Source organism: Pygocentrus nattereri, chromosome 13, assembly GCF_015220715.1.
Source record: "Pygocentrus nattereri isolate fPygNat1 chromosome 13, fPygNat1.pri, whole genome shotgun sequence".
Classification (NCBI taxonomy): domain Eukaryota; kingdom Metazoa; phylum Chordata; class Actinopteri; order Characiformes; family Serrasalmidae; genus Pygocentrus; species Pygocentrus nattereri.
This window is the reverse complement of record NC_051223.1, coordinates 7,473,200-7,500,027: the sequence shown is the minus strand read 5'-3', so window position 1 is coordinate 7,500,027 and position 26,828 is coordinate 7,473,200. Positions and strand designations below refer to the sequence as shown.

The following is a 26,828-nucleotide window of genomic DNA, read 5'->3' as shown; positions in this document are numbered from 1 at the left end:
AAGTAAAATTATTTGCATTAATTCTTGAAACAAGCAAAACTATCCACGAATGGAATTACACTTTCAGTAATAAAACTACTTAAAACATGTAAAAACAGTGAGAAATCTGGAAAGTTAAATGGTTTTGTAATATTCCTACAACAAACCATAAATCAGAAATATCAGAGATTCAGTCTAGATTTAAAATCATTTCCCTTGAGCATTTTTTCAGTCCAGGTATAATCTGAGAGTCAACTATGAGAGACTAAATATCTATCAATATAACACCTGTAGTGAAATGCCATCATTATGTATCAATGCTTTTGAAACTTTTCAGTATTTCAGGATTACATTCAGTATTTTAATGATATTGTGATTTTGCAGAGATCAGACTGAAAGAGCAAACCGGAGGAGCCACTTTCTGAAGGAAAACATCTGAAGAAGGAGAAAAGCTCTAGAGCTCACATTTGCACAAAACTTTCATTAGCATGTGCGGCGGGGGCGCAGGCGGGGGTGCGGGAGCGGGAGCGGGAGCGACCATATCTGCTCCATTAGCGCCTCCAACCATAAATCAGGCAAATCTCTCCTCCGGGGCGGCGAGCTAATGACACCGTGCACGCTAATGCTAGCGCCGCAGGGCCCGTCATTACAGGCACTGAACAGAAAACACACGACGGGGCGAAACCTGGGGGCTCCGACACACGTTCTTTAGCTTCAAACACCTCCGTTACACCACTTACTGCCTTAAATTCCATTCACCTCTGTCTTAGCAGAGCACTTCTCATTTATTGTGCTCATTTTCGTTTTGTTGTTTGGTTTGTTGTGTTGTTTTTGTTTTGTCTTTTGGCTTGCTGTGTAAATTTCATTTTGTTATTTGGCTTTGGGTCATCTTTGCTTCAACAACTACCTTGTAATCTTCGTTTCATTGTTCGGCCTTTTCATTTCAATTGAAATTGTTCATTGTTCGGCAATTTCGTTTATCTTTTGGCGTCATGCCGCTTTTATTTCATCATATGCATTGTCGTGTCATTTTCGTTTCATTGTTTGGCTTGTCGTGTCGTTTTCGTTTCATTGTTTGGCTTGTCATGTCATTTTCGTTTCATTGTTTGGCTTGTCGTGTCATTTTCGTTTCATTGTTTGGCTTGTCGTGTCGTTTTCGTTTCATTGTTTGGCTTGTCATGTCATTTTCGTTTCATTGTTTGGCTTGTCGTGTCATTTTCGTTTCACTATTTGGCTTGTCGTGTCGTTTTCGTTTCATTGTTTGGCTTGTCATGTCATTTTCGTTTCATTGTTTGGCTTGTCGTGTCATTTTCGTTTCATTGTTTGGCTTGTCGTGTCGTTTTCGTTTCATTGTTTGGCTTGTCGTGTCGTTTTCGTTTCATTGTTTGGCTTGTCGTGTCATTTTCGTTTCACTATTTGGCTTGTCGTGTCGTTTTCGTTTCATTGTTTGGCTTGTCGTGTCGTTTTCGTTTCATTGTTTGGCTTGTCGTGTCATTTTCGTTTCATTGTTTGGCTTGTCGTGTCGTTTTCGTTTCATTGTTTGGCTTGTCGTGTCATTTTCGTTTCATTGTTTGGCTTGTCGTGTCGTTTTCGTTTCATTGTATGGCTTGTCGTGTCGTTTTCGTTTCATTGTTTGGCTTGTCGTGTCATTTTCGTTTCATTGTTTGGCTTGTCGTGTCGTTTTCGTTTCATTGTTTGGCTTGTCGTGTCGTTTTCGTTTCATTGTTTGGCTTGTCATGTCGTTTTCGTTTCATTGTTTGGCTTGTCATGTCATTTTCGTTTCATTGTTTGGCTTGTCGTGTCGTTTTCGTTTCATTGTTTGGCTTGTCGTGTCGTTTTCGTTTCATTGTTTGGCTTGTCGTGTCGTTTTCGTTTCATTGTTTGGCTTGTCGTGTCGTTTTCGTTTCATTGTTTGGCTTGTCGTGTCATTTTCGTTTCATCGTTTGGCTTGTCGTGTCGTTTTCGTTTCATCGTTTGGCTTGTCATGTCATTTTGGTTTCATTATTTAAATTGAGAATTTCACTTGAAAATTTAACCAGCCAGGTCATTTCATTATTCGGCTTCTCAAACCAACTTCATTTAATTTTTCTAGGTTTGAAAAATTTTACTTGAATTAACTTTGAGTTGATTATTTGTTTGATGGTTCCATTTTTGCTTCATTATTTAACTTATTGCCTCATTTTCCTTTCTTTGGCTGGATGAATCATTCTCATTTATTTGGCTTATTGTGTGATTTTTGTTTAATTATTTCGCTGAAAGTGTTGTTTTTGTTCCATTGCTTGGCTTGTCATTTTTGTTTCTCTGTGTAGCTTGCTGTGTTATTTTTCTCTTCCTTGTTTGGTTTCTTGTGTCTTCATTGATCTACGCTGTTAAACCGTGAAGCCCTGTTGCTGTGCCCACACTACAACTCCTCACTCTTATAACTATACAAATGACTCATTACTTTCATAGTAATTGCTGAATAATTTATAGACATCACTGAATAATAAGCCTCATGAAAGCTGAGTGACTGAGCACTAAGTTCAGCGTTTAAGGGCGAGAGGTGAAGGATTGAGTGACAGGACAGAAAAACAGAAAAAGAGAAAGAGAAGACAGAGAAAGACAAGAGAAGAGATTAGAAATGGGACGTGTGTGATTTCTATTTAGTTTGGTGAAATGCAGCTCCGCACTTAGACAGAAAACCATTTAGAGACACCATTAACACATAAATACGCACTTATAGTATCTCAGTGCCACATTTGGACTGAAACAGCAGGCCTGGGCCTCAGGGAATCATCACACAGCTTCAAAGACTACAACACAAAGAACTTAGTAGTGCTGCAACTACTGAATGCTTTCATTTACAAATATTCTATTGAATATTATCTTCAGTATTTGAATATTCTATAAGAATTGCACTATTATATGAACTCTATTCATTTTCTTTTTAATGACTGTTAGGCTGTTTTTCTGCCATTCTGAACTTACGCAGCATCAAAGACTGTCAGTGTGTGAATATGTGAGTGTGTGTGTGTGTGTGTGTGCGTGTATGAATGTGTGTGTGTATGTGTAAGTGCGTGTGTATGCATGAGTGTGTGTGTCTGTGTGTGTGCACACGAGTGTGTGTGTATGTGTGTATCTGTGTGTCTGTATGTGTGTGTGTGTGTGTGTGTCTGTGAATGTGTGAGTATGTGTGTGCATAGGTGTGTGTGTATGAATGTGTGTGTGTGTATCTGTGTGTGTCTGTGTGTGCATGTGTGTGTGTGTGTGTGCGTATCTGTGTGTATGTGTCTGTGCGTGAGTGTGTGTGTATGTGTGTGTGTTTGTGTCTGTGTGTGTGAGTATGTGTGTGCATGAGTGTGTGTGAATATCTGTGTGTGTGTGTGTGTGTGTGTGTGTGTGTGTGTGTGTGTGTGTGTGTGTGTGTGTGTGTGTGTGTGTGTAGTCTCTGTGGAGAGGAAGGGAAAACGATAACATTAAGCTGTTCTACTCCAAACACACGCTCCTCTCAAAAATCACGGTGATCGCCCAGCGTGTGTGTGTGTGTTTGTGTGTGTGTGTATGTTATGTCATATCCTCAGCTCCTGCCAGTTGGAGTAAGGAGCCAGTGTTTGCATTTTTCTCGGAGAAAGGGCGGCCGTGGCACGGAGCAGAACGCATGGATTTCCACCAAGAACAACTGCTTGAGTTCCAAAACTAATGAACCAATCACACACACACACACACACACACACACACACACAATAGAACTTTACACATTAACTAAAACCTACCAGAATTCAACTAATTTAACAAATTTCTCCTAGAATCCAAAATGATCTTTTTAAAAATGAGCTGAATCCAACAAAGTCTGTTCTAATAGAATCCATTAAATATCTGTCTAAAACAGTCAAACCCAAGAAAAGATCCAAAAAATCCAATGAACTTCTGTTCAAATACTAAAAAATCTGTCTAAAACTGACCTGAATCCAACAACTTTTTTGTCCAAAACTGACAAAAATAAATTTCTCCCAGTGAAATTGTGTGTTAAAGTGACAAATTGATCGAAATTCTGTCTGAAGCTGAGACGAATCTGATAAAATTCTGCTCAAAACTTACAGGAATCCAATGCAGTTGGAAGTCCAAAAGTGACTGAACCCATAGAATTTTTTCAACAAATTTCCATCTATAACTGACCCAAATTCAACAAAATTAATTTGAAACTGACCCAAATTCAACAAAATTCCATCTATAACTGACCTGAATTCAACAAAAATTCTGTTTGTGACTGACCCGAATTCAACAAAATTCTGTCTATAACTGACCAAAATTCAACAAATTTCCATCTATAACCGACCTGAATTCCATGAAATTCCATCTATAACTGACCTGAATTCAACAAAATTCTGTTTGTGACTGACCCGATTTCACCAAAATTCCATCAATAACTGACCAAAATTCAACAAATTTCTGTCTATAACTGACCTGAATTCAACAAAATTCTGTTTGTGACTGACCCGATTTCACCAAAATTCCATCTATAACTGACCAAAATTCAACAAATTTCTGTCTATAACTGACCTGAATTCAACAAAATTCTGTTTGTGACTGACCCGATTTCACCAAAATTCCATCTATAACTGACCAAAATTCAACAAATTTCTGTCTATAACTGACCCGAATTCAACAAAATTAATTTGAAACTGACCCAAATTCAACAAAATTCCGTCAGAACCTGACTCGACTCTATGAATCTGACCCAAAACTAACACAATTCTCTATGAAGTTGACCTGAATCCAATGAAATTCTGCCAGGAACTGACCTGAATTTAACCAAAATCTAAAACTCCAACAAAAATCTGACGAAATTCAAACCTAACTAGCTTTCATTACTACTCATCTAAAGGTCATCTCAGCCACACATTATCTATACATGTAAACATAAACATACCTCTGCACACTCAGGCACTTCCTCACACACAAGGGCCATTTTCCTCTTCACTGCCCATAGCAGCTGTTATCAGGACCACCACTAATCAATGTGTAGAGGTGGAGCACGATTACAGACAGAGTATATAGGTCAGTGGATGTGAGCTCTATATAAAGGCATCTCTCCCAGTGTGTGTGTGTGTGTGTGTGTGTGTGTGTGTGTTACATACCTGTTCCATTAACCCAACACTCGTCCTCAAACGTCTCTCTCCTCAACTTTCTCCCCCTCGACTGTCTCTCTCCTTAGCAGTCCATCTCCTTGAATGTCTCTGTCCTCGACTATCGATCTCTTCAGCTGTCTCCCTTCTCAGCTCTGTCTCTCCTCGGCCGTCTCTCTCCTCGGCCGTTATGGATCCTGCATTTGAACGTCCTCCTCCACTGAGTTACAAAGAGAGAGAGAAGAGAGTGAGACACATCAGCTTAAACGGAACTAAATTTGAATACTTCATACTCAAACAAACAAACACAATTTGATTAACCACCCTCCTCTGGGCAGTTGCTGAATAATGTGAACTAGGCCTCTATGATTCAGAGGAGTTTGGCTTTGGTATTATATTGCTATATACTGTGATTGCAACATACCTTACTAAAGCACTAATGCGCTGTAGGCTGTGTGGTGGGCCGGGGTCCACAGAGGCAAATGATATACAAATAAAGTAGGTAGGTGGGTTTCAAATTGTCTGTCAACTTCCACATGCAATGGAAAATAAGAACTATATGTTGTACATATATATATATATATAGTATAGAGTATGGAGTGAGAACTGTTCACAGTGGTGGTGATAGGAACCAGACGTCTGAAGCCTCTAAAAGCTCCCTCACAGAATGTTACTACAGAAGATAAATAAAGTGCTCTCATCTAGCATCTAATAGCACTGTGAGATTCTGGTCTAGGTCTAGGTGATATAATCTTGAAATGTTCTTATTTAACCTGGGATTATCAATTATCTCACTCCAGCTAGGAACGGAACTATCTATTACCGCAAAAACACAAACAGGATCTGCAAGGTGCACGGCATGCCGCACAAAAGACGCCCGCTAACGTGAAGTGATCATTTGCGAAAGTACGATTTACACGCCTCACAGCCAATGACAATCACCTCTATACATTCCTTCCTCTTTCAAATGAACCTAGAACAAACCTGCAGTGAGAACGGCGGCGGTAGTAAATACGTCTGATTTATTAGAAAAAGAAAGGTTGGATAGGTGGTAATTAGGAACGTATAATGCCAGACATCACGCTATCCTCATCTTCTGAAGGTGTGGAGGCTGATTTTATTTCATTTCCTAAGCTGAAAAGTTCAGAATTAAAGACCAAACTCACAAAGTCAGTGCCAAGACTAGTAACAGGCAGAATTAGAATGTTACTGCACACACCGAACTCATCTGCTCCTTCTGGTGTAGGTTCACAGTGATTTGCATGCTATTAGCGCACCTCACTGGAGAAAGTTCAACATTGTAAATGAGCGATTTCTGATGCCACGCCCACATGGCCTTTTAAAAACAACACACTGTACATGTAATCAGTGTTAGAGTCAAAGAGTATTCCATTAACAGCAGAAGGGTTTTTTTTTGGCCGTGGTGCAGTAAAACAGAGCTCAGTTGTTCTGTGAGGTGGGCATAGGTGGGCGTATATCGTGGATTTTCCAATGGCCTCGAACTCGGTTAGTACAAGTGTAATAGATGCTGGCAGGTGAACCCTTAAAAGATGTAGCAACAATAACTGCAGGAGGGACTTTCTCAGATGAACAGTGAAAGCATTGACAAGATTTACGTGTTTAATGGACAAACACACACACACACACACACACATACACACACACACAGCGTGTCTGACTCTTGCACACTTCATTATGGATGTCATTATCCAGCTGAGCCGAGCTCAGTAACTCACTACACTGAGACACACTCATCATCTCTGACTGAAGCACATCTAATCCACTGTCTATGTCTCTCTCCCTCTGCCTGCTGTCTCTCTCTCCCTCTCTGCCTGCTGTCTCTCTCTCCCTCTCTCTCTGCCCGCTGTCTCTCTCTCTCTCTCTCCCTCTCTGCCCGCTGTCTCTCTCTCTCTCTCTCCCTCTCTGCCTGCTGTCTCTCTCTCTCCCTCTCTGCCTGCTGTCTCTCTCTCTCCCTCTCTCTCTGCCCGCTGTCTCTCTCTCTCTCTCCCTTCTCTGCCTGCTGTCTCTCTCTCTCTCTCTGCCTGCTGTCTCTCTCTCTCCCTCTCTCTCTTTCTCTCTCTCAGACACAATGGACATTAGCAGTTCACTCAGGAGGGAGGAGTGAAAAATGAAACTCGTCCACTTTTTCTCCTCCCTCCCTTCACCTCCCTTATTCCTCTCTCTTTTCTCTTTCTGCCTCATTGTCTTCCACTTTTCTTTTTCTTTTTCTCTCTTCTTTACTTCTCACTCTCCTTTTTCTCCCCTTTCCTTTTACTCCTTTCTCCTCCTAGCTCCTTTTATCTTCCTTCTCTCTGTGTCAATTTTCCTCTCTCCTGCTTCTGTCTTGTCGGTGCTCACCACTCTGGTCATCTGTGCTGACCGTCATTGACTGATGTCTGGAAAACAGAGGTTTAAAAAGATAGACAGAAAGAGAGAGAGAGAGAGAGAGAGATCCTTGTACAGTGGCCTACTTGTGTAAAAAAACAATGGCAGGATTGACGGAGTGCTGCAACATTATGAAGCATTCAGCACACGCCAAGTCCATCACACACACACACACACACACAGATGTAGGTCAAATCAGCACAGCAGGTCCAGCTCTATCAGGCTGTGTGTGTGTGTGTGTGTGTGTGTGTGTGTGTGTGCGTGCTGCTTTCCAGGTTTTTACTAACACAGTGGAGAAACAACACCAATAACAATTGCACTGTGTGTGTGTGTGTGTGTGTGTGTGTGTGTGTGTGTGTGTGTGTGTTATTAGCCATGCCAACTAGAAACAGCGACTCGCAAAAACTACATACTAGAACTGGGCGATACGGCAAAAATATAATATTGCGATACTTCAATACATTTTTATGATACACAATACCATTTTATTTACTCTCCAAAACCACCAGTGAACCTACACGCCTTCTCAGTTTTTATCTGTAATGCTGTAGACAGTAAAAAAATTTTAAAACTCTGGAATCCCTCCACCATGAATGGTAAAAAAAAAAATTACTTTTATACTAAAAAACCTTTAAACAAAGAAATTTGAAAATACATCATTAAAAGATATCAACCAAACATTCATAATCATTTCATGTAATAACTTCTGCGAAGGAGCTTTAAGAGTCTTCAGACGTCTGGTTCCTATCACCACCACTGTGAACAACTAGGACTCCTCTAGAAAAGAGCATTTCACACCAAGCCACACTCGATGACCGTATGTAGTGAATTAAGCAGAAATTTGAACAGTTTGGTGGAATTCCCCTTTAATAATGCTGTCTAGGCTGCACTCAGTATAACACAATAAACCAATAATCAACAGAAACAGAACTCTGATCACATTATTTGCATCAGTTCGATCAAAAACTGATCACAGACAGTCGGACGGTGACCTAGTGATGTGAGTGAGTGTGAAGCCCCTTCCCTTCACAACGGCCAGGTGGGATTGATTCGGACGGCTGGTCTCACTGCAGGCATTCTCTCCACACACACACACACACACACACACACACACACACACACACACACACATACATACACACACACCTCTCCACCCTGACACTCTTTCATCAGCTCCATCCATCCATTCACCCCACACCCTTCCCTAAAGCCTTCGGCCTTTATGGCTGAAAGAAGTGGAACACAGAAGCTCCACTCAATCAGCTCTCAGAGAGTTTGTGGTGATTTCCATTTCATTACAGTCACTGCTGATAGTTTGAGACCACTTTATGAGTACAGAGACCATTAACACACACACACACACACTAATGGCCTGCCGGTCTGTGCTGTACCTCTAAGAAAAGACCTGGCTATATTATAAACGTGCACCACACCAGTGCCATGTACGTATGGTTATAAAACGGATAGTTCTGGTCCTAAAATCTGATTGGCTGAGCTGCGTCCACGTACAGATGGTAGGGTGAGAATTCATGGACTCAACCTGCCTCATGTCAGCTGTCCAGGCTGGTGGAGGTGGTGTAATGGTGAGGGAAATGGTTTCTTGGCCCCCAAAATGTTTTAGGCCCATTAATACCAATCAGTGCTCATTGTCTGAACGCCACAGCCTATTTCAGTACTGCTGCTGTGCATCCCTTCATTCCCACAATTTACCATCTTCTAACAGCTACTTGCAGCATGATAATGCACCATGTCACAAAGCAAAAGTCGTCTCAGACTGGTTTCGTGAACATGAGGTTCTTCTGTAGCCACAGAACCTGAAAACCCTGCAGGAACGATCAACAAAGATCACAATCTCAAAGTAATATTTATAACGTCTCATGGAATCCATGCCATAAAGAACTGAGGCCTACCCAGTGTTAGCCTAGTATTGCTAATTAAGTGCTCGATGAGTGTATGTGTGTATACACACACACACACACACACACACACACACCGGTCAGGCATAACATTCTGACCACCTCCTTGTTTCTGCACTTATTGTCCATTTGAGCAGCTCCACTTACTGTATAGCTGCACTTTGTAGTTCTACAGTTACAGACTGTAGTCCATCTGTTTCTCTGATACTTTGTTACCCCCTTTTACCCTGTTCTTCAGTGGTCAGGACCCCAATGGACCCTCACAGAGCAGGTACTATTTGGGTGATGGATCATTCTCAGCACTGCAGTAACTCTGACATGGTGCTAGTGTGTTAGTGTGTGTTGTGCTGGTGCAAGTGGATCAGACACAGCAGTGCTGTTAGGAGTTTTTAAATACTGTGTCCATTCACTGTCCACTCTACCTTTATTAGGGAGCTGAGCTGTATCTGTGACTGGCTCCATCAGAAATATCTCCTTAAATGGCCAGAGCCCACCCATCAGTGGGCCCAGTTATTACACATTTATAACCTAAGAATAGCTCAACCAGTTTGCATTGAATTCCCTGTAGTTACTGAGTAATAAGCCTTGGTGTGCAAAAGGCCTGGGATTTTACAAGATAAACGATTTGCTACTAATTTGCTTTACATTGTTCTTTATTTTGTAGACCTGTCATGTAACAGCAATAGAACACTGCAGAACAGCAGAACAGTTTGATGTGAAATGGTTCACTAAGACTCAGAAAAGAAAAAGAGAGAGAGAGAATGACAGAGAAGACAGAAAGAAAAACAGAGAAAGAAAGAGATAAAGAAAGGAAAGAAGATAAAGAAAGAGAAACAAAGAGAAATAAATTTAGAGAGAGAGAGAGAGAGAAATGTGTATATAGAGGGAGGAGGAGTGTGCTGTGGTCATTTTTTCTGAAGTGTCCTCCCTCAAGCCGTACTCTTGGTGGGACAATTATCGTCTTCCTTTCCATCACACACACACACACACACACACACACACACACACACACACACACACACAGCATGACAGTCAGTGACAGGCTGCGTCCAGACTAATGATTCAGAGGTCACTGGGGTGTATGTGTGCGATGGTGAGTGTCTCTGTGCACCGTCTGTCTGCAGACTGATGGTGGTGGGGTTAAAGGTCGAGCTCCTGACCAAAGGAGCAGAGACCGATGCACACAGCGCTGGACATCACCGCTGTCCGAAACGCTACATTACAGAGGAACGTCCCGCTGAAAGAAAACACATTTAGCGGCGAGGGAGATACACACACAGGCACAAGGGTAGGTCCTCCCATTTTTTCAATTTCTGCATAATTCAGTCACAGTAAATAATAAATATACACACACTGTTCTATATTGTGCTCACTATTATACATTAGAAAATCAAGAGCAATATACATAGCACTACTATAGTGAACAAAAACAGTGCCTAATCTAATATAGGGATGCAGTTTATCTAGTGTTCTATATAGTGATACTGATTACCTAATGCACAGAACAGTGATTAGGGACCACTTCTGTTCACCATAATAGTGTTCTATATAGTGATACTCATTATCTAATGCACAGAACAGCGATTACAGACCACTTCTGTTCACCATAATAGTGTTCTATATAGTGATACTGATTACCTAATGCACAGAACAGTGATTAGGGACCACTTCTGTTCACCATAATAGTGTTCTATATAGTGATACTCATTATCTAATGCACAGAACAGCGATTACAGACCACTTCTGTTCACCATAATAGTGTTCTATATAGTGATACTGATTACCTAATGCACAGAACAGCGATTAGGGACCACTTCTGTTCACCATAATAGTGTTCTATATAGTGATACTAATTATCTAATGCACAGAACAGTGATTAGGGACCACTTCTGTTCACTATAATAGTGTTCTATATAGTGATACTGATCGCCTAATGCACAGAACAGTGATTAGGGACCACTTCTGTTCACCATAATAGTGTTCTATATAGTGATACTGATTACCTAATGCACAGAACAGCGATTAGAGACCACTGCTGTTCACTATAATAGTGTTCTATATAGTGATACTGATCGCCTAATGCAGAGAACAGTGATTAGAGACCACTTCTGTTCACCATAATAGTGTTCTATATAGTGATACTGATTATCTAATGCAGAGAACAGCGATTAGGGACCACTTCTGTTCACCATAATAGTGTTCTATATAGTGATACTGATTATCTAATGCACAGAACAGCGATTAGGGACCACTTCTGTTCACCATAATAGTGTTCTATATAGTGATGCTGATTATCTAATGCACAGAACAGCGATTAGGGACCACTTCTGTTCACCATAATAGCGTTCTATATAGTGATACTGATTACCTAATGCACAGAACAGTGATTAGAGACCACTTCTGTTCACTATAATAGTGTTCTATATAGTGATACTGATTATCTAATGCACAGAACAGCGATTAGGGACCACTTCTGTTCACTATAATAGTGTTCTATATAGTGATGCTGATTATCTAATGCACAGAACAGCGATTAGGGACCACTTCTGTTCACCATAATAGTGTTCTATATAGTGATACTGATTACCTAATGCACAGAACAGTGATTAGAGACCACTTCTGTTCACTATAATAGTGTTCTATATAGTGATACTGATTATCTAATGCACAGAACAGCGATTAGAGACCACTTCTGTTCACTATAATAGTGTTCTATATAGTGATACTGATTACCTAATGCACAGAACAGCGATTAGAGACCACTTCTGTTCACTATAATAGTGTTCTATATAGTGATACTGATTACCTAATGCACAGAACAGTGATTAGAGACCACTTCTGTTCACCATAATAGTGTTCTATATAGTGATACTGATTATCTAATGCACAGAACAGCGATTAGGGACCACTTCTGTTCACTATAATAGTGTTTCATTTACTGCCCTTGATTTTCCAAGGTAGGGAATAGTGATTCGGGACAAATCCGAACATAGTGTGCATATGTGCCTACAAGTAGTTGGACAGAAGCAAGTGGAGGTCAAACTGCTGACCCAGTGGAAGACAAATGCTTTTAGCAGGAGGCCTGCCGACCTTTACGTTTGGAGCAGTAATGGATGGCGACCCTAAAAGGTCATAGGTCAAATGCAGCAGAGGACCGGAAACCTGAGCCAATCAAAACAAAGCAAACATCTCGCTGGACGATACAGCGACTAACCGGCACTTACTATTACTGACAACACTATAAAACCTACCTGACCGCTGCACAGGTCAGCGTTAGAAGCCTGAAGGACACAGTGGAGCAGGAATTAAGGGCAGAATTGCAATGGTCGCTGTGAGGATATTTACAGTGACACAGAAGAACGTGAGGTAGAACATGTGAACATGCCAAGAGATTGAATACATACGTGTGCTACAGGAACGAGTTATGGTTTGTGATGCTACATTAGCTTCAGAGATCAAGACTGGACATTATGGCCACTAGCCACTGAGAGAGAGAGAGAGAGAGAGAGAGAGAGAGAGAGAGAGTCACCCAAACTCAGAGGCCCCTGTTTAACCTCTATCACAGCTCTCTAAGGAACAGAGAAGAACCACTTGCTCAAAGGGTTCTCTGCATGGTGAAATGATTCATCAGTGATGGGGTGATGGAGGAAGTGTTAAATAGAACCTGTTTTGAGAATGGTTCTGTGTAGCGCCAAAAAGGGTTCTTTTCTATTGTTTCGAGTTCAACATGTGCACAATAGCAGAAGCCTTTTTGGTGCTCTCCAGAACCCTCTTCAAGAAGGTTCTTTGTAGAATCATCAATCTAAAGAACTATTTAGCGATGTAAAGAACCCTCTAAGCATGAAATAGTTCTTTTAAGGCTCATGGCCCTATATAAAGAACCCCCAGAGAACCATCATTTTTACAAGTTTAGAAGGTGTTATGTTGACCCTTTTTGAAAATGGTTCTATGTAGCAGCAATAAAAATTCTTCTATTGTTTCAAGCTCGACATAGTCACAATAGCAGAACCGTTTTTGGTGCTATCCAGAACCCTTTTTAAAAAGGTTCTTTGTAGAAACATCAGCTCTATATAACGGCTCTATATAAAGAACCCCCAGAGAACTATAATTTTGCACTATAATAAGTGCAGACGGTGTTAAGTAGAACCTTTTTGGATTCTATGTAGCATCTATAAGGGTTCCCCTATTGTTACAAGCTTGACATTGACACAATAACAGAAGCCTTTGGTGTTATACAGAACCCTTTTCAAAAAGGTTCCATGTAGAACCATCAAATTGAAGGACTATTTGACCATGCAAAGACCCTTTAAGCATGAAATGGTTCTTTCAGTGCTCATAGCTCTATATAAAGAACCCCAGATGAACCACCTTTTTTAAAAGTGTAGAAAGTGTTATACAGAACCTTTTTGAAAGCGGTTCTATGTAGCACCAATACTGGTTCCTCTATTGCTACAACCTCGACTTCGTCACAACAGCAGAAGCCTTTCTGAAAAGGTTCTACGCAGAAACATATATCTGAGGGACTATTTCACCATGCAATGAAATCTCTAAGTGTGGTTCATGGTTCTTGAAAACAGTTCTATGCAGCACGAAAAAAGGGTGCTCCAAGCTCGACATCATCACAACAGCAGAAGCCTTTTTTTCGAAAAGGTTCTATGAAGAACCATCAATCTGAAGGACTATTTGACCATGCAAAGGTTCTTCTAGTGTTCAGATTTCTATATAAAGAACCCCTGAAGAACCACCTTTTTTTAAGAGTGCAGAAGTTGTTATCTAGAACCTTTTAAAATATGGTTTTATGTAGCACCAATAAAGGGTCATTTGTCATAAGCTTGACATTGTCACAATAGCAGAAGCCTTTTTGGTGCTATACAGGACCCTTTTTGAAAAGACAGGCGGAACCATCAATCTGAAGAACTATCTCACCATGCAAAGAGCACGGGAGCTCGTTTAGCGTTCATGGTTCTATATAAAGAACCTCAAAAGAACTGTCATTTTTAGGAGCATAGGGTTCGACAGGTAGGGCCTACTTCTACTCGACCTGCAGGCCAGCTCGGGCCCCTGGAGTTCTTCTGGTTCTGCGTTTCACTGCACTGGGTAAGAACAACAGCAAACAAACAGCCGTTGCTGATTTTAGAGCACAAAGATAAAGTAATGACAGTGAATCAGCAAAATGGATGAGTCAGCAAAATCACACACACACACACACACACACACACACACACACACACACACACACACACACACACGCACACACACACACACACACCCAGGTCAGAGGGGTCACCTCGCTGAAATCACCCTCCGCTTACACAAGAAAGAAATATCTGTTCCGGCTGCTTTCTGCCCCACTTTTCTTCCTCTCTCTGGACCGAAGGAGTAGCGGCTAGCATGCCGTTAACCCCTAGCATGCGCGGCTCAGCGAACAGAGGCTTTTCCCAGCGCTGCGGAAAAAGAAGTGATGAGACACGTCAGGAGCGACTCCATCTTCCTCTCTCCATCTCACTTCATGTCTCTCTCTCGCTTTCTCTCCACGGCACATGTGTTTTTATTTACTGTGGCTGCTAACGCTATCTGCGCGCCTCAGACTAGCTTCTTTGTCTGAAGCCTCATCAATCAGGCGTCGCGGGGCCCGAGCAGAAAAGCAGATGAGAGACAAAAGGAGACGGAGGCTTTGGGGTGTGGAGCGCTGGGATGTTGGGGGGGAAGGGGGGGAGTTCTGACCTGAGCTGGAGAGCCGCGATAAATCAGCGCTCTACAATAACACGCGCGGCGTAATGCGGCTAAGCTAATTCATCAACTCAGCACGAGATCCGGCGGGGTGGGGAGGGAGGATCGCTGAGCTGATCTGAGCAGGCTGAAATGAAGGTGGGTGGGGGGTTGTGGATGATTCCACACGTGCGAAAAGTATTCCGAAATACGGCTCAGAACACAAAGGAAGGAGCACGTAACGCGTTTCAAAAGCTTATTTTTTGTTGTCGCACCTGAAAAATCGCAACAGATGAAGCAACAGAAATGGTGCGAAATCTCATGAGTTGATTTTTTTCGCGTTTGCTGCGTCACCTTAGGAATTGAACTGCAGGACGTTTGGGAGAAAAATAAGAGAAGCGTGAGTTTCTGTTCTAGACCGATCTTGGAGATAAAGAATGGAGCGAAAATGCTTCTGTTCGCATTTCTTTCGGATTCAATAAAAAGTTTTTAAGTGCAAATTATACTGGCAGTATAAGAATTTGCAATCGAATATGACTTTTTAACAATAATTTCAGAATTTCGTAGTATTTGGGTGGCGTGTCTTGTTATTTTGTCATTCAAAACTGAATTTGTGTGATCAAATATGTACATACTAGAAATCACCGCATTCAAGAGCCCACATCATAAATATTTTCTTATTCTTTTTGGGGAAGAAAATAGTGCATTTTACAGTGCATGATGTTGGAGTGGCAGAAAGCTGAAATCAGACCTGTTCTGTTAGCGCTTTAAGCTGTAGCCTGTTAAGCTAAGCTAACGCGAATGCCTCCCACTGCAGTACGGGCTCAGATGTAGCGAACCGATGATTAAAAACGGCCGTTTAGAGGATAAAGACTCGTATCTGAGAGTATAAATTTGTTCTGTGGTGCTTTGAACTGTAACCTGTTGGGCGAGGCTAATGCTAATGTAGCTAGTTATCCGGTTACGAGTAAACCCACTCCCATGCAGACTCTGGAGGCTCTGGGAACTCGCTGAGAGAGACTGGAGTTGGAGTGATAGATGGAATCAAATGTCTTGTGTGTGTAGCTGTTAGCCTGTTAGCAGTTAGCCATTATTTTGTGTAGTTTCCTTGGGTGTTTCCTGGTTCTGATTTAGCGGTACAACAGATGGAAAAAGAAACCTTATCCAGTCTCACGAGTCCGGACCAGCGCGGAATGGCCCAGTACGGCCCTGAGAACCTGAGAACCATTTGGCTCAACACTGGCGATGTGGTCTTTTATATACAGCAACACACATTTGAGACTACATGGGATACATATGAAAACCGGAATGTCTGGCTACCCTAACACACACACACACACACAGAGAAGGTGAGAAAGCCTCTGGAGAGTGTTCAAGTGTAGGATCAATGGACGGAAAGTGCGGAAAAGGAGTAAACAATCAATTCAGCACCATTAAACAGTCATGTGTGTGTGTGTGTGAGAAAGTGTTTACTCTCATCTCTATTGATATCTTCCCTCCTCTCTTTAATTGTTCACCTTCCTCTCCATACCACTAATGGAGGTTTTTTTCTCGTCCTCCGGCTGCGTTTTCTCTTCATCGTAATCCTTCCATCATCCTGTGAAGGTCATCTTCGCTTTACCTGTCTGCTTATCAAGATGCCTCACCTCTGCCCCGCCCCTATGTCCTTACAGGAAAGTCTGTCCACCTTGCCAATGACGCCGGGCAGTTATCTCCAGTCCTACAAGCCCAGACTCCCATCTCTCCGAACAAGGAGAGATCTGAACACTCCAAACTGAAGGCCAGATCACCACTTCGGATCACTGACTCAATAATACACATAATTTTCCGGGATGTTCCGGCTGTCGTGCATGCACATATCTCCACGAGTTGGGCTTTTTCCACCTGGGGCTTAACCAGCAAGCCGATTGGCTCTTATTATTGCAGGACGAGACTTTCCCCGTAAAAAGACAGCATGTTTACCGTCTTCTCCTCCTTTATAATTTTTCTACCTGTCCCTTTTATCCATATTTATGGATGTATCTATTAACGGGTACATTTTACTGGGGCTGGTAGAACACAAATAACACATAATAAAATATAAATTATTTATATAAAATAATACAATATAATAAATAGAAATAATAATAATAATAATAACCATTACATTACAAATGTTTACTTTTTTTAATTATAAACATTTCTATACAGTGTATCTACAGTTTTATTCAACTCATGTCTAGATTTATTCTATTTTGTATTTTTCTGCATAGTATAAGTAAGTTTATGGTTCTTTAATATTCTTTAATTATTTTATTATTTTTAGTATGATTATGTTAATAACATCTTGCTTTTTTTATTTACTTTTTTGTTAGAAGCACAAAAATAAATGATTCATGATCAATAAAAATAGTTCAAATGTATTGATTATTAATTACATATTGAAATATCAATCAGTTTGAGTTATTTTAATAAAACCACTATCCTTAGTTGATATTTGATCAAATGTGCCTGCATTTCATAAACTGCAAAGTCAATACTGTTTAATTTAACATTAAGATGATTTAACATCACGTCCAAGATGTTTTTTGATCAGATTTTTTACGATCAGATATTTCTTACAAGAAATACCTGGAGGTAAACAAATGCGCTGTGCTGAAAGGAGATATTGGTCTCTGATATTACAGTTCTGGGTTTGCGGAGCTTCAAAAGTGATGGCTGTAACATTAAACACTCAGGAAAAACTCTGTTGTACCAGCACCCAATGAGATGATCTCTGATCTGCTCGGCCACTTCTCCCAGCTGAAACCGCCTGCTATCTCATTTTCACTAAAACACTTCCAGCTGAGCTGCATTCGGGCAGATTCTGTCCCCTGAGATGTGAAATCTCTTTTCCGAAAGTGGCCTGTTGACTTAAACCTGAATGCAGCGCTGCTTGGTGGGTGTTGCTGGATTGGTTGGTCCATGATGACAGGTCCAGCAAGGAACTTGGCCCAAAACTCTTTGGAGCTCTGCCTGAAAGTCCTTTCCAGCACCGACACCAGCCCAGCTCCGATGACTCCGATCAGAATCCGATCCAAAAGCGCTTGGACCGGTCATTAAGCTGTGAGTAAGCGCTTCTGGGAAACTCAGTCAAAGCAGTCAAACTGGGTGCGGTTAGGTGGGAAGGCCTGGGACAAAACGCTCGCCACGGCGGAGGGAACGTGAGCCGTTAGCGAGTCTGCGCTAGCTTGACTCTGTCTGTGAGCGAGCGTTGACATTTCCAGCACAATGGAGGCCTGTGAGCTCCATGCAGCGGGGAAAGCGATGACGTGCTTTTAATAACTCGCTCGAGATTCTCTGAAAATTTCCTCTATTAAAAACTTTATGAAGCTCGTCAAACGTGGCTGGGCACCGCTGGGTCTCGTCGCTCTGGAGGAGGCAAGGCAGAGGGAGATGAAAGGAGATGAGAGGGACGAAGAAAAGTAGAAAACAAGGAGGAATCTCTGCCTATAAAGCGATAGTTTGGCAAATACCCAGTTTTCCTCCTGTAGTGGATCAACCAAGATCAGATGGTGTCCAAACCTCCATTCCTTGATTTTGCACTGGAGCCACGAGGCAAATATAGCTAATGACTTATGATACTTCACAATTAGCTCATGCTAAAACAAAGCTGTTGACTTCCTAATGTGGTTCCTGGCACCATATGATGTACTATGTTCGATAAAACCAAGCAAAAGTACAGCTTCAGGATGCCTGCTACTACTGTTTCCACAGTATCCGTGTTGTTAGCTGCACTAGCCTGTTAGCCTGCTAGCTCTAGTCTTGGATGATTAACAATGTTCAAGGAAAAGTGGGACTGCTTTAAGCAGAAGTGTTCTAAAATCTAAGCTAGCGTTTGGCTCTGCCTACCACCATTTTCTTATGGTTAGCAATATTAGCACTTCCAGATGAGCTTCCCAGCTTGCTCAGAGCCATATTTTACCTCACAGGCTTAGCAAGGCCACACTCCATTGCAAAACACTTACAATTTACAACACAGAGGGATGCGTTTGGATCTGGTGGCCAAGTTTGGCTGGTAAAAGGAATCGCTGTGTAAAACGACGCTGGGACTCCCAGCTAATCTTGATGAGGCTCATGCAGTTAAATGAAATGCTCAATTTACTTTTTCTTTATTTCCTCCTCCGTAGCGGCCAGTTCGGTCATTAGTAGCGGGAATTGCGCTGGGACCACATTGTGGAGACGGCCGCGTTACAGCACTGGGCGGAATGCCTTTAGCGAGGCTTATGAAATAGAGAGAGGGTGCCAAGACAGGCATGAATCAGCGTCCGAAATAAAAATGAAACGAGAGAGGGAAAAAATAAAAGAAACAGAAAAGCGGAGAGCGAGGCCCGTGGCCAATGAGAGTCAGAGAAGTTTTTTTCAGCTCTGAGGGCCTGCTGGGTTTGGGAGAGCCTAGTGGCCTTTCTGCTCCACCGATTAGCTTTCTATGGTTTTGGCCAGATACCAGCGCGACGCTCACAATGGCTACACTGTGTTGAGCGGGGACAGAGAAAGAGAGAGAGAGAGACAGAGAGAGAGAACAGGGAGAAAAGAGAGAGAAGAGAGAGGGATGAGAGCTCTTCTCACTGTCCTTGCACAAAACATACACGTCTCAGAAAAGCGCGCACACACACACACACAAAGCGGGGGATAAAGAGGCAGGACAAAGGCTGAGATGTGAGAGAGAGATAGTGATACAGAGGGACAGGAAAACCAAAGACAGAAAGGAAGAAAAGACAACCAAAAAAATGAAAAACTGCTGCGATGAAGAGATTCTCATGTTGCTCGGTCTCAGAGAGACCATTAGCTCACATCACACAGCTCAACACAGTCCGACAGTTGATCACATAAGACATACTTGGTGTCTGCCCATGAGCATAAAAGCACCTCTATTATGTCAAAAATGAGGAAAAACACATCTCTGCTAGATCAAAAACGAGGAAAGACAATCAAAAATGAGGAAAAACACCTCTGTTAGGTCAAAAATGAGGAAAAACACCTCTACTGGGTCAGAAATGAGGTAAAACACAGATTTCTTAGGTCGAAAATTAGGAAAAACACACTAGGTCCAAAACGAGGAAAAACACATCTGGTAGGTCAGAAATGAGGATAAGCAAGTCTGCTGGGTCAAAAACAAGGAAAAACACCTCTGTTAGGTCAAAAAACGAGGAAAAACACGCCTGTTAGGTCAAAAACGAGGAAAACACACATCTGCCAGGTCAGAAATGAGGATAAACAAGTCTACTAAGTCAAACATGAGGAAAAACACACCTCTGTTAAGTCATAAATTAGGGAAAAAAAGGCTAATTTCTACTAACGCCCCTTTGGGATTCTAGTAGCATGTTAGCTATAAGCTAATAATAATTCAAATGAATATTTCACGGCCATTTTAGATTAAACACAGACACCTGAAGCTGATAAAAGACCAAATGTATGCACTTGTGCCGGTAATGGATATTAACATATATTTCATACTATTACATATATTGTAATAGTTTTACAGTGACTTTCAGTAAAATAACCAAAATCTGGTTAAACTATGGCTCACATGCACAGTCAGTGGTGTATCTTGAACTTTTAGGTCTAGAGTTATGCTTTTCTCATGACACTGGTCCCACCCACTGGAAACCCAATATGATGGGTTGATTTTACTGTTAGTAATAACTATGAGGTTAATCTAACATGTCAGGCCTTCAGTTCAGCTCCTGAATCCCTAACCAATGGGAGAGCTCCATTTATATCACAGACGAAAAAATTCCTGATTTTGCTTTTGCTCCTGAACCGAAACGTAACAATGAAATAAGAGCATAGCTACAACACCTCCAGAGTTTAAATATAACAAGATGCTGATTCCACTAAATACAATTTAACTTGCTTATGTGGTTTCTGACACTGTACATACTGTTATCTACGAAAGTGGACAGACAAAATTTCAGCTTCAAGAAAGCGTTTGTGACTGTTTTAAGCTACATGTGTCCACTGTATGTTGTGCAGTGTTAGAAACCACGCCAGCACTTCAATTAGAGAGTACCTGATACCTGAATGGGAACTGTTGTACATAAGCTTCTATTATTTTTTAGCTGCTTGTGGTTCCAGAGACGAACTTCAGACGTCTCAGCTAATCAACTACTGATACTGCTTTAACTCCAGCACACTAAGATCACTAGGAATGGGACACAACCTTCAAGTGCAGGTGCATAGCTTTCAGGGTCTGGACGGGTCAGGCTGTGCTAGTATCCGATTAAAGGTCACACACGTATCGGTTTAAAAAGCAAAACGAGAATCTGCTTTACAAGTGTGAACATGGGCGGCTGAGTGTGCTGGACGAAATGCAAATGCTGTGTTTCAGGCGGACGGAGAAGAGCGCGTTACAGAAACAAAGCCAAGTGGTCTTAAGGAGTGTGTGGGCGTAAGAGAAAAAAAAATCTTTTAAGGGCGCACAGCTGGGCCGGACCGAACAGGACATGTGTGTGTGTGTGTGTGTGTGTGTGTGTGTGTGTGTGTTGGAGGTGCTCGGGAATGGTGCAGAAATGTGTTTACGTTTCATGCTGCCAAGATTCTGTCAGGAGGCGAAGCAGAAATCCACAGAGTGCTGTGTACCACACACACACACACACACACACACACGCACACACACACATTCAGACACAAATACACAAGCTCTTGTACAGTGTCAAGACATGAAGCCATACATGAATCCCATATGTTATATATATATATATATATATATATATATGTGTGTGTGTGTGTGTGTGTGTGTGCGTATAAAGTACCTACATGTGATAATGTCTATCCTACTTGTATTATATATACCGCTGTTGTCAAAGCAAAACCTTGTAATGGTAACTTTACAGGAGAAGGAAAAAACCTGCTTTACTTTTAATGTAAGTCAATGGAACCAGACTTTATTCTGAGTCATTTTGGATCATTTCTTTTAGTCCATTCATCATAAAATACGCACAATGGACAACCAGCATTTTATAATGATGTCATAAGCTGAAAAACAACAAAAATGGAGATACAAGGTTTCTCCTGAGGTTTTATATATATACCAACACACCATCCGGCTGCAATAAGCATTTTCCAGCTCTCTGGTTCTAAAAACAATCGTAAAGTACCCAAAAGCAAAACATCCAGGGTCATTAATGATGATGATACTGGCACCAGCATCACATGCACACCCTAAACATACCCAAGCCAAACTGCTTAACATGCACAATATATATTAAATACACTATAAACACAGCAGCTGCAGTAGGAATGGCATGCACACACTCAATATTCATACCTTATAGTGCATTTAAGTGTGTTTTAATACAGTGTACAGGTTCAGTAGATACAACACACACACACACACACACACAATTACTGTCTGGCTTCCAACATGTGGTCTAGTTAGAGCTTCCTTTAAACAACAATCACGAGCGAACGCGCTTTAACAAGGCAATAACACACACACACACACACAATTACTGCTGTAATGAAGCTGCAGCCATGTGCAAGGACGAGTGTGTGTGTGTGTGTGTGTGTGTGTGTGGGGCTATCCCACCCATACTGCTCTCCACTGTATCCAAACAAACCAGCTGCCAGCACCGTCCGGCAGTGACGCACCGCTTCACACATATTTACACTCACAGCTTTAAAGTGAGACTCCAGCATTCAACCTAATCTCTATCTGCTGTATCTGCTGTGTACGGCTGTGTACGGCTGATCACCACAGACACCACAATACTCTTCCCTGTACTTAGAAAACAGACAACCCACTTAGTGGAAACAATCTGGGTCATTCTACAAATAACATCCACTTTTTATCTATCCATAGGAGTCACTGGTGTTACCGATTGTCATTGGTGTTACACATTAAACGGCTGGAAACAATCTGGGTCATTCTATAGAAACATCAACTTTTTTCAATCTATACGAGGGAGTCACTGGTGTTACACATAAGAAAGGTAACACCAGAGACAGTAACGCCGGTGACATTTTCAATGAAAAATGCATTTTATAAAATGGCTGGAAACAATCTGGATCGTTCTATAGAAATATCCACCTTTTCATCTATCCATAGGAGTCACTGGTGTTACCAATTGTCACTGGTAATACACATAAGAAAGGTAACACCAGTGACATTTTTTATAACAATGCATTTTACAAAGTGGCTGGAAACAATCTATAGGGTCATTCTATAGAAACACCCCCTTTTTTAATCTATCCAAGGGAGTCACTGGCATTACTGATCAGCACTGGTTCCTTAACACATTGGTGTTAACAAAGGTAACACCAGTGACATTTTTACTGAATTTCCATATTTGTCAATCATGGAATATCCACTGAAATATGGAATTTAATCCATTTGTTTTCTGCTTTTTCAGGTACTTAAGAATAAAGCCGGTCACCCCAGTGACTTCAGCTAAAAGCTTCATGTGAAATCGTGAGCTGAATGAGAAAATCTCTGATAACTGAAACACCCAGTGGACTCACCATGCGCTTTTCTTCATAGATCTTCAGAAAACAGGTCAAAGGAAGTCGAGTGACGTCATCAGTGTGGCTTTTATTACAAAACAAGAGTTTTTTTTATGCAGTAACACCAGTGACATGACTCCTGGGGAACTTTCATGATATATTTTATAATATTTCTTTTCCATTTGATTTCTTTATGTCATTTAAATCATATCTTTCATAGTCATGTATAGATTCTTGCAGTTAAAATTCCAGAAAAAACTTTTTTACCTCAAAATTACCTCAGCCTTCACACATGACTGTGGGGACGAGCTCGTCTGTCGTGTTTGGAATAATTTATATAATTGATTTATATAATATAATTGATTTATAAACCAATATTGCTAAATTGACAGCTTAATAAAGTGTAATTGTTAAAATAACGTGTTGTTTCATTTTAAAATATAAATAAATTCTAACCCTAATATGTTTTTTAGGCATAATATACCTGTAAACGCTAGGGACACAAACATTTTCCAAAGAATGACTCATTTCATAACAGAAGCCAACGGGCTGGTGCCGATAGAAGTGCCCCCTGGCTACTATAAGATAGAGCTGAGTCAAGTTTTGTAAGTACAGGGAAAAGTACTGTCTGTGCTGACTGATGGAATGGAACAGAGGCCGTAGATACAGATTAGACTGAAAACACTGGCCTTTCAGAGCCTGAGCTTCCATTATACACATTTAAACGACGGTTCTTCAAGGGTTCTTCAATCAAGAAGATGGGTCTGTGTAGACCTCAAAGAACTGTTTGCATGGTAATAGGGCTCTTTGCACTGTGAGAGCGTTTCTTCAGACTGATGGATAATGTGCTGTTCTATATAGCACCTTTTTAAAAAGGGTTCTTCTATTATTATGATGTCAAGCTTGTTACAGTTGAAGAACCATTTTTGGTGTTATACAGAACCCGAAGCCCAGTCAAGGTTTAAAACAGTATAAGGCTGCTTTGGGGATCAGAACCGGCCTACACCTCCACACACACACATTCCCTCTGTGAACCTCAACCTGCTCGGGACCCTTTGGCTTTAATGCCAGTGTGGACTCAAGCTGGCATGGACTCCACAAGTATGTGCAGAAGCCTATGATGAGTAGAGCAAACCCACCTGAGAGTCGTCTGAACCCAAGCTTCCACCTGGTTACCTACATTGTACCACCACATTACCGTCACTGTAAAAAAATGTATGCAGCTTTTAAACTTCAAAGTTATTTTTATTTGAAGTTCAATGAACTCAATAATAAATGATTCCTCTGTTTACTTAGTATCAATACTAACGGTTGAGTTCAATGAACTCAAACTTCCAAGTTTAAATTGTGCATCATTTCTTTTCACAGTAAGTGAACCTGCTTTAGACTGTGTGATCACAGCAGCCTTACACATGTACTGCATGTCGCACTGCACAAGACGCTGCAGCTAAAATCTTCACAAACCCCATGTGTGTGAATTCACAAACTATATGCAAAAGATTTTTTCACAATAGATTTGCAGTGCAAGAAAATGACATTCTGTACACGCTTTCTCTTTTTCACTGCAGCAAGTAGAAGCACAAGGGAAGTTGTTTGTAGTAAAGTGGCCAGTGATTGGAAGCACAAGGTAGGTGTTTCTAATAAAGTGGCCAGTGAGTGAAAATACATGACTGGCATTTCTAATAAAGTTACTAGTTAGTGGCAGTACAAGGTACGTGTTTCCAATAAAGTGGACAGTGCGTGGAAGCACAAGGTAGGTGTTTCTAATAAAGTGGCCGGTGAGTGGAAGCACATGGTGTTTGTAACAAAGTGCACGGGTGCTACAGATGCAGCCTTGACCAGCTCCATGTGCACTCAAGTGTCTGTCCACTCACCATATCACGTGAACAGAGTGGCATTACCCAAGGCTCAGCATGGTGTGCTTTTGCACAAAGCTGCAACTCAATTACAGTAGTCAGGTGGCTGGAAGAAATCCCCTCCACACACACACACACACACACACACACACACATAAAAAAATGTGAGTGTGTGCGTGCGAGCAAGAACAAATATGCTTTATGGGAGTTTCAATAACAGCATTGATATTGATTTTTTTCATCGTAAACTAACTGTGTACACAATGTGCCGTATCTGAATCACAACCGGTCCAAACAGTGTTTGGCTTGAGATTAGATTCTGACAGGCTGATAATGATTGAACACAGCCCAAAGGAAGTGGGCCAGAACTCTGTAACGTTCTTACTCCTTGCTCTGGTTACAATCAGAGGAGCCCAGCAAGCAGGGACTGGCCTGAAGATTCCCCTCCACCATGCTCCTGACAAGGACCCCCCGCACTGCACTAAGAGAGGATGAGCTGCTAGTCTGGGTCAGTTGCTCAGAGTGAAAAGCCTTCAAGGATTAGTTTGGCTCATAAAACAAGTTTTACACAATCGCATCAGTTTTGTTTATCCAAGACCAAATTTAGTTCTTTATGAGTGCATCGAGGCTAATGTGTATAAAATATTGCAGAATTATTCCTCTCATTTTCATAATTGGAAAAGAGCCCCAGGAGGGGTTGGGCGGGGTGACCTGTTATCAGCGGTAATATGTTCAGTCTTACAGGGCTAAAGAGAAATTCCACTGATATTTCAAAATTTCTGCATAGTCAAAATTAGGGCAGCACGGTGGTAGCGCTGTCGCCTCGCAGCAAGGAGGGCCTGGGTTCGATTCCCCGGCCGGGCAACCAGGGTCCTCTCTGTGTGGAGTTTGCATGTTCTTCCCGTGTCTGCGTGGGTTTCCTCCGGGTTCTCCGGTTTCCTCCCACAGCCCAAAGACATGCAGTCAGGCCAATTGGACGTGCTACATTGCCCCTAGGTGTGAGTGAGTGACTGTCTGTGTCTGTCTGTCTGCCCTGTGATGGACTGGCGAATTGTCCAGGGTGTATACTGCCTTCCACCTGAAGACTGCTGGGATAGGCTCCAGCACCCCCCATGACCCTGATGGAGAAGTGGCTTAGAAAATGGATGGATGGATAGTCAAAATTACAAGATGTAAGATGTAAATAACGTCGCTTAGAGTGATCTGAGGTGAAATGCTCTATAATAAAGAAACCAAATCAGAACTGTTCACATAAAATGGTTATAAATACTGATGCCTAAGACACAGTTTTTACCATAGTTTTGGTGCCATAAGGTGAAAAATAGCTTATTTTTTCATGGTTGTCACTGTTACATCATCAACATTCCACATAAAAACTCAGAGGACACGTTTGTTCACTGGTGCTTTGGGATAGT

At 41.6% G+C, this 26,828-nt stretch overlaps 1 protein-coding gene across 2 annotated transcripts in view; it reads right to left on the bottom strand.

Moving 5' to 3' along the window:
• The window catches only part of raraa (retinoic acid receptor, alpha a), a 172,185-nt gene that overhangs the window by 114,795 nt on the left and 30,562 nt on the right, over positions 1-26,828 (bottom strand). For both annotated transcript variants that reach the window (XM_037544264.1, XM_037544262.1), the window contains exon 2: positions 5,097-5,304. The gene's annotated coding sequence lies outside the window, so the exon portion shown is untranslated. The remainder of the gene's footprint in view (positions 1-5,096; positions 5,305-26,828) is intronic.